This window comes from Triticum urartu, chromosome 1 (assembly GCF_003073215.2).
Source record: "Triticum urartu cultivar G1812 chromosome 1, Tu2.1, whole genome shotgun sequence".
Lineage (NCBI taxonomy): Eukaryota > Viridiplantae > Streptophyta > Magnoliopsida > Poales > Poaceae > Triticum > Triticum urartu.
In genome coordinates, this window is record NC_053022.1 from 507,353,698 (window position 1) to 507,359,395 (window position 5,698).

The window sequence follows — 5,698 nt, forward strand, 5'->3', positions numbered from 1 at the left end:
CTCGGCCGCACCAAGCGCCAGGCCACACATTCGAGTCTTGCATGTCAGGAATTATCTCTAACATTCTCATTATGGGACGGAGGGAGTTCCTTTTTCGTAGCTGTAATTTTGTTTTGTTTGCCAAGAAGTCTACGAAAGTTATTTTGTCATGAAACTTTGTACTACATGAGTACAACATTAAAACCATATTTGTTGCTAAAAAGTTTCAGAAATATTTGACTCTTTTTAATTATTTTGCTAAATTGGGTGCGTGTAGATCCATGTTCATCAAATCCACCAAGATTATTGTATAAATAATGGAAATGAATGGAACTCCCAATTTCTGCATTGAGTGGCTTGGAAAGCAAGTGGATAAGAGGCTCGCTGCATCCCTATGAACGAGTGGATACATATTGTCCAGCTCGTCACTGACATCCATGGTCTAAAATGTGTGTGTGTGTGAGAGAGAGAGAGCACGGCGAAGCCTGGCGGCCAAGCGCGCACCGACGCTGGCCGCCGTTTAGAACTCTGTGGGACGACTCTTATAGAGCAGCAGGTCGCAGCACACGCACAGCAAACCGGCAAGCATCAAGGCTCACTCTCGCCAGGTCCATAGGCCAGTAATGAAATTGCCGAGTTCTAGTAGAGTTGGAAGCTCAAGTGCTACGGGAAAGTTTAACGGAAAGTACTTACGGACATGAGGTGGAAACCAAGGATTCAACATGATTTGGGCCCCACAGCTAAATTCAGGGGGAAAGAATCAATCAGATTAGGCCACCGTATCCCGTAACTGTGGTCTGTAGGAGGATTCGCGTAAGTCTAGCATTTTTGCATCTTTATAGGTTCTCTAAATTAATCATTCTAGCTATCCGTTCTATAACAAAAACGTAGAGATAGAGAATTTACTAATACTGACATCGATTCTACGTAGATTATTTGCAGAAGAATTGGTTACAAAACAAGTACACTAATTTGGGAGCACATACAAGGAAGAGCAATCGATGGCCGAGTCTGCTGTTAAGGCAGTGGTCGGGAACGTGAGCAACCTTGCCGTTCAGGAGACAAGCCTGCTATGTGGAGTCACCCTTGAAGTTGAGTGCCTGAAAAATGAGCTTGAGCGACTGAAGTGGTACCTGAAATCTGCCGACGCTAAGTGGAGATCAGGAGATGACCGTGTGGCTACCTGGGTCAGCCAGATCAAGGCCGTCTCATATGAGGCTGAGAATGTCATCGAGGTAGCCGATTACATGGGCAAGCGAAACAGGCTCAAGAAGGGCCTCTTGGGTGCCATCTCAAGGTATGCTCACTTACCCGGTGACTTGATCACTCTTCACAAAGTCGGTGTCGAAATCAAGCGTGTAAGAGGGAAGCTCGATGAGATATTTCAAAGCGCGGAACGTTTGAAATTTAATTTAGACAGTAGTGTTGTTGACGACAAGGTTCACGTAGATGGTGAGTCTCAACAAGAGTATGGTCTTATGTACGAAAACATTGAAGATGATTTTGTGATGGTTGGCTTTGAAGATGAGTATGAAGAAATAGTTGATAAATTAGTTGACATAGACAAGGATCTTAGTGTTGTTTCCATAGTTGCCATGGGTGGTGCGGGAAAAACAACACTTGCTAGAAAAGTCTACTCTTCATCTATAGTTGAACAACACTTTGAGAAAATTGCTTGGGTGACTGTATCTGAAAAGTATAAGGGCATTGATTTAATGAAGGATATTATGAAACAAATAATGGGGACAAGGGGTGATTCACTTGAACAAATGGAAGAGTATGAGGTGGGAAAGAAAACCCATGACTTTCTCTTGCATAGAAGATACTTGATAGTTCTCGATGATGTGTGGGAAACCAACACATGGGACCAAATAAACAGAAAGGTCAAAGCCTTTCCAAATGCAAGTAATGGCAGTAGAATACTCTTAACCACTCGAAAGGAAGATGCCGCAAATCATATACAAATGCCAACCCATGTTCATCATTTGAAGAAGTTAGACGAAGATGAAAGTTGGAAACTTTTTAACAGCAAAGCTCTACCATCATACATAAGGAGAACCATAATTGATGTGTATGAGTTTGAAGAACTAGGGAGAAACCTTGCAAGAAAATGTGATGGATTACCTCTTTCCCTTGCGGTTTTGGGAGGCTATCTATCAAGGAATCTAAACACACAAACATGGTGTGATATACTCTTGGATTGGCCATGAACCAAGAATGGACAGATGATGCGAGAAATACTAGCTCGCAGTTACAAAGACCTGGCAAATCATCACTTGAGATCGTGTTACCTCTATTTTGCCGCTTTTCCAGAAGATTACAAAATATCTGTGTTGGCTCTTATTGAAGTATGGATAGCAGAAAGATTCATTCCGCATTTACCAAATCATAAACTAGAAGAAACAGCACATAAGTATGTGCTCGAGTTGGCTCAGAGAAACTTGGTCCAAGTTATTGAGAGAAGTGAGGTACATGGATGCATTCTAACAGTAAGAATTCATGACATTCTACGTGACTGGTGCATAGAAGAAGCAAGGCAAGATGGTTTTCTTGATGTCATCAACAAAACTGCAGGTTAGGCTTCCTCGCCTCTCATTGTAAGTTTATATCTTTAATTTAATTTTGGTGTTATTACAAATCATGAGGTTTCTTAATTTGCTGGCGTGTATATGCTCTTTGCAAAACTAAAATGCAGGACAAGGTGGTCCATCTTCATCTAATACCATGATATCATATCGTTCTTCTGTCCAAAACTTGAATGGCGATCTAATTTGCCATGAAAGCATATCTAATTCAGCACGAACACTTATTGTCTTTAGAATTCATTCAGTATCGTTGTCCAACCAGCTAAAATTGTTGAGGGTTCTTCATGTGGAAGATTCAAGTCTGGAAAATTTTCTCTAGGATAATTGGTGGGTGCATTTACCTAAGATACATCAGGCTTAGAAGATGCAAAGGTGTGACATTGCCTTCTTCAATAGGACAACTCCTTTACTTGGAGACTATAGATCTAAAATGCACACAAATGGACTCGGTAGTACCAAAGTCCCTCTGGGATATCCCTACTTTGAGGCATGTTTATCTTGGAAATGAGTTTTCCCCATCAAGGAGTCTGCGACATAAAGAGCTCCAGACCTTTGAGTTATATCTTACGCGTGCCGAAACTAAATACCGACGTCATAACATGGTTATTTTTTTGGGCCAGATGAATCAACTAACAACCTTCTCTTGGGCGATTAGCCATATCCCGTCAGAAGTGATTAACATATTTGCAAACATGCCTCATCTTGTCGATATTTATCTCAACAAATTTAGTGTGCTCAAGACGATCCCCGCTAAGTTCCCACAAAGCCTACGGTGTCTTGTTCTATTTGCTGATATCATTGAACAAGATCCGATGCCAATCTTGGAGAAGCTTCCATCTCTTTATCCGGATATCGTGGCCGAATCATGTCCTGCTCTGCCAAAGGGTTTCAGCGCATGCAATCGCTAAAACTTGATGAGTTCTCCATTGAGGAGTGGCGGATGGATGTTGGGTCGATGCCAAGGCTTTCCCACCTTGCACTTCGGAGATGCAGGCAGATAGAGAAGCTCCCCGAGGGGTTGTTGCATGTTCGGCTCCTCATCGGTGATATTGAACTGTTCAATGTGCCTCAGATTACCGAAGATGATAATATATTGTATGAGCTGCAAAGGAGAGGATGGAAGGTATGCACATATGAAGCTTGTGGAAATATTATCGTTTTTGGAGTCAATTATTGTTTATTAGCTGGATCGACTTAACAGCTCGTTGTGCTCAATTTCTCGTGCGCATTTTGCACATGTGAAACGTTCACCGTGAGGCCATGCATGATTCGTCGCAAGATCTTTGACTACGAATCAGAGGAAGAGTTTCCTGACTCCCCCAAGGCACTCATTACTTCACAATATGCATGCTCCGACTTAAAGCTATATGATTCCCTCAAATACCCCAGAATTAGCTGAAGCATTGGCGCTACGGCGTGCGGTGGCTCTCACCTGTGATGAAGGATTTTCAAGGGCCGTTTTGCAGTCAGACTGTTTCTCAGTTATCCAGAGAACCAATGCTTCGACGGTTGATCGCTCGCTGATGGGGCTCATCACTGCTGATATCAAGGAGTTGTCGGCGGTCTTCTCGTCTGTTCGCTTTAGTCATGTAAATCGTTTGTCGAATGTTGCGGCACATATTCTAGCTAGATCTTTTGAGTCCTCTAGTGACTCTATTTTTCATGTAACTCCGGATTGTATCCGGGAGGCACTCTCTCTTGATTATACTTGATCAATAAAGCATGATATTCCTAAAAAATAATGTAATGGAGTAAACTGGTCTACGTAACCTATATGTGCTCCATCTAATGTATCATGTGTGAGTATGTAAGTATTCCTTTTCATTGAGGTGTTGTCTTCCCTGGTCTGACTTGCGCCTTCACGTCCATCGGGTTTATAAATCTGGTACATTTTTCAGTTAAGAAGTTAACAATTAATTTGGTCAATAATATATGCGGTATTTGTTATAAAATTATACTATTGACAACTTCCTTTCAACGCAAATATAATCATACATTTTTAACACATAACTAATGTTTTCCTGAGAAAATAATTTTGATTTTTTTATTCAGATGCATGTGAAACTTATTAGAAACCCAACTAGAGGGAGTCGCAAACATATGAAACTGACACACACCTGCTTGGCTGACAAATTATCCTTTCGAGACCTTCACACGACAACCTTATTTGGCGTTTCCAACTGGAGATGCCCATCTGATCCACGGCACATCTGGTCCTGATAGGTGTCAATTTACTACTGGTGAAAGCTAGGGTGGGGGTATAAGGCAAGCCGGCATTATTTGGTAGAGCAAAGTGCTTTTTTAGTTTCTCAATTTGTTGTGAAGTGTGGCTTACGGCTTTAATTTTATTTTTGGTGTAACCTTTGCAACCTTAGTTTCCCAGATCTTAATTTTATTATTGTGAAGTGTGGCTTTCGGCTTTAATACCAGATTAGACTAGATCATTGATGGCGCGCGTTGCCGCGCCCGCCCGTTGCCGCGCCCGCCCTGTTGCTCCAATAAATAAAAGGAACCTCTGTAAATATATGTTGACATGAAACTGGAAGTTGAAAACTAACCAGATTGCTTGGAATCTATGGAGATCAACGGACTAAACCTTTTGAATTAACAAATTATAGTACTGGAACTTGTTTTTAGGAGGATAATACAAGAAACATACAATATGCACTACCAGAATGTCTATGGTAAGTATGTCTGCAGCTGTGAGATCAGTCCAAGATCATAGTGGTGTTCTAACCTGCTAGGAGTTTTAGCATCTAGCTGCACCATGGATCATGCTACTACGTAAGAAGGCAGCCCTAGGGGGCGATGCAATGTCAACGTAGAATGATGTCACATAATTGTGAAAGCTTAAACACATACCTCACATTTTATGCAATCTTGGTTTCTGTTATAAATTGCCCTTGGTTGGTTGTTGTGGCTGCTCGCTTTTCCTTGCCCATCATTAGCCGCAACTCGTGATTTGGTGAACTATAATGAGAAGTACTGTTCAGAGAAATGGTACATCTCCATTAGAGTTATTAGGTAGTTACAGCCAAAAGCAAAGTCAACAGATATGTGCACATCTACCTGCTGCTATTGTATCCACGGTGACCCGTTGTACCGCCACCAGCAACCGACCAACGTGGCATGCT

At 41.8% G+C, this 5,698-nt stretch overlaps 1 pseudogene; it reads left to right on the top strand.

The window, feature by feature from the left end:
- The first annotated feature begins 227 nt into the window (after window positions 1-227).
- On the top strand, window positions 228-3,092 carry LOC125523360 (annotated as a pseudogene).
- Window positions 3,093-5,698: the final 2,606 nt, after the last annotated feature.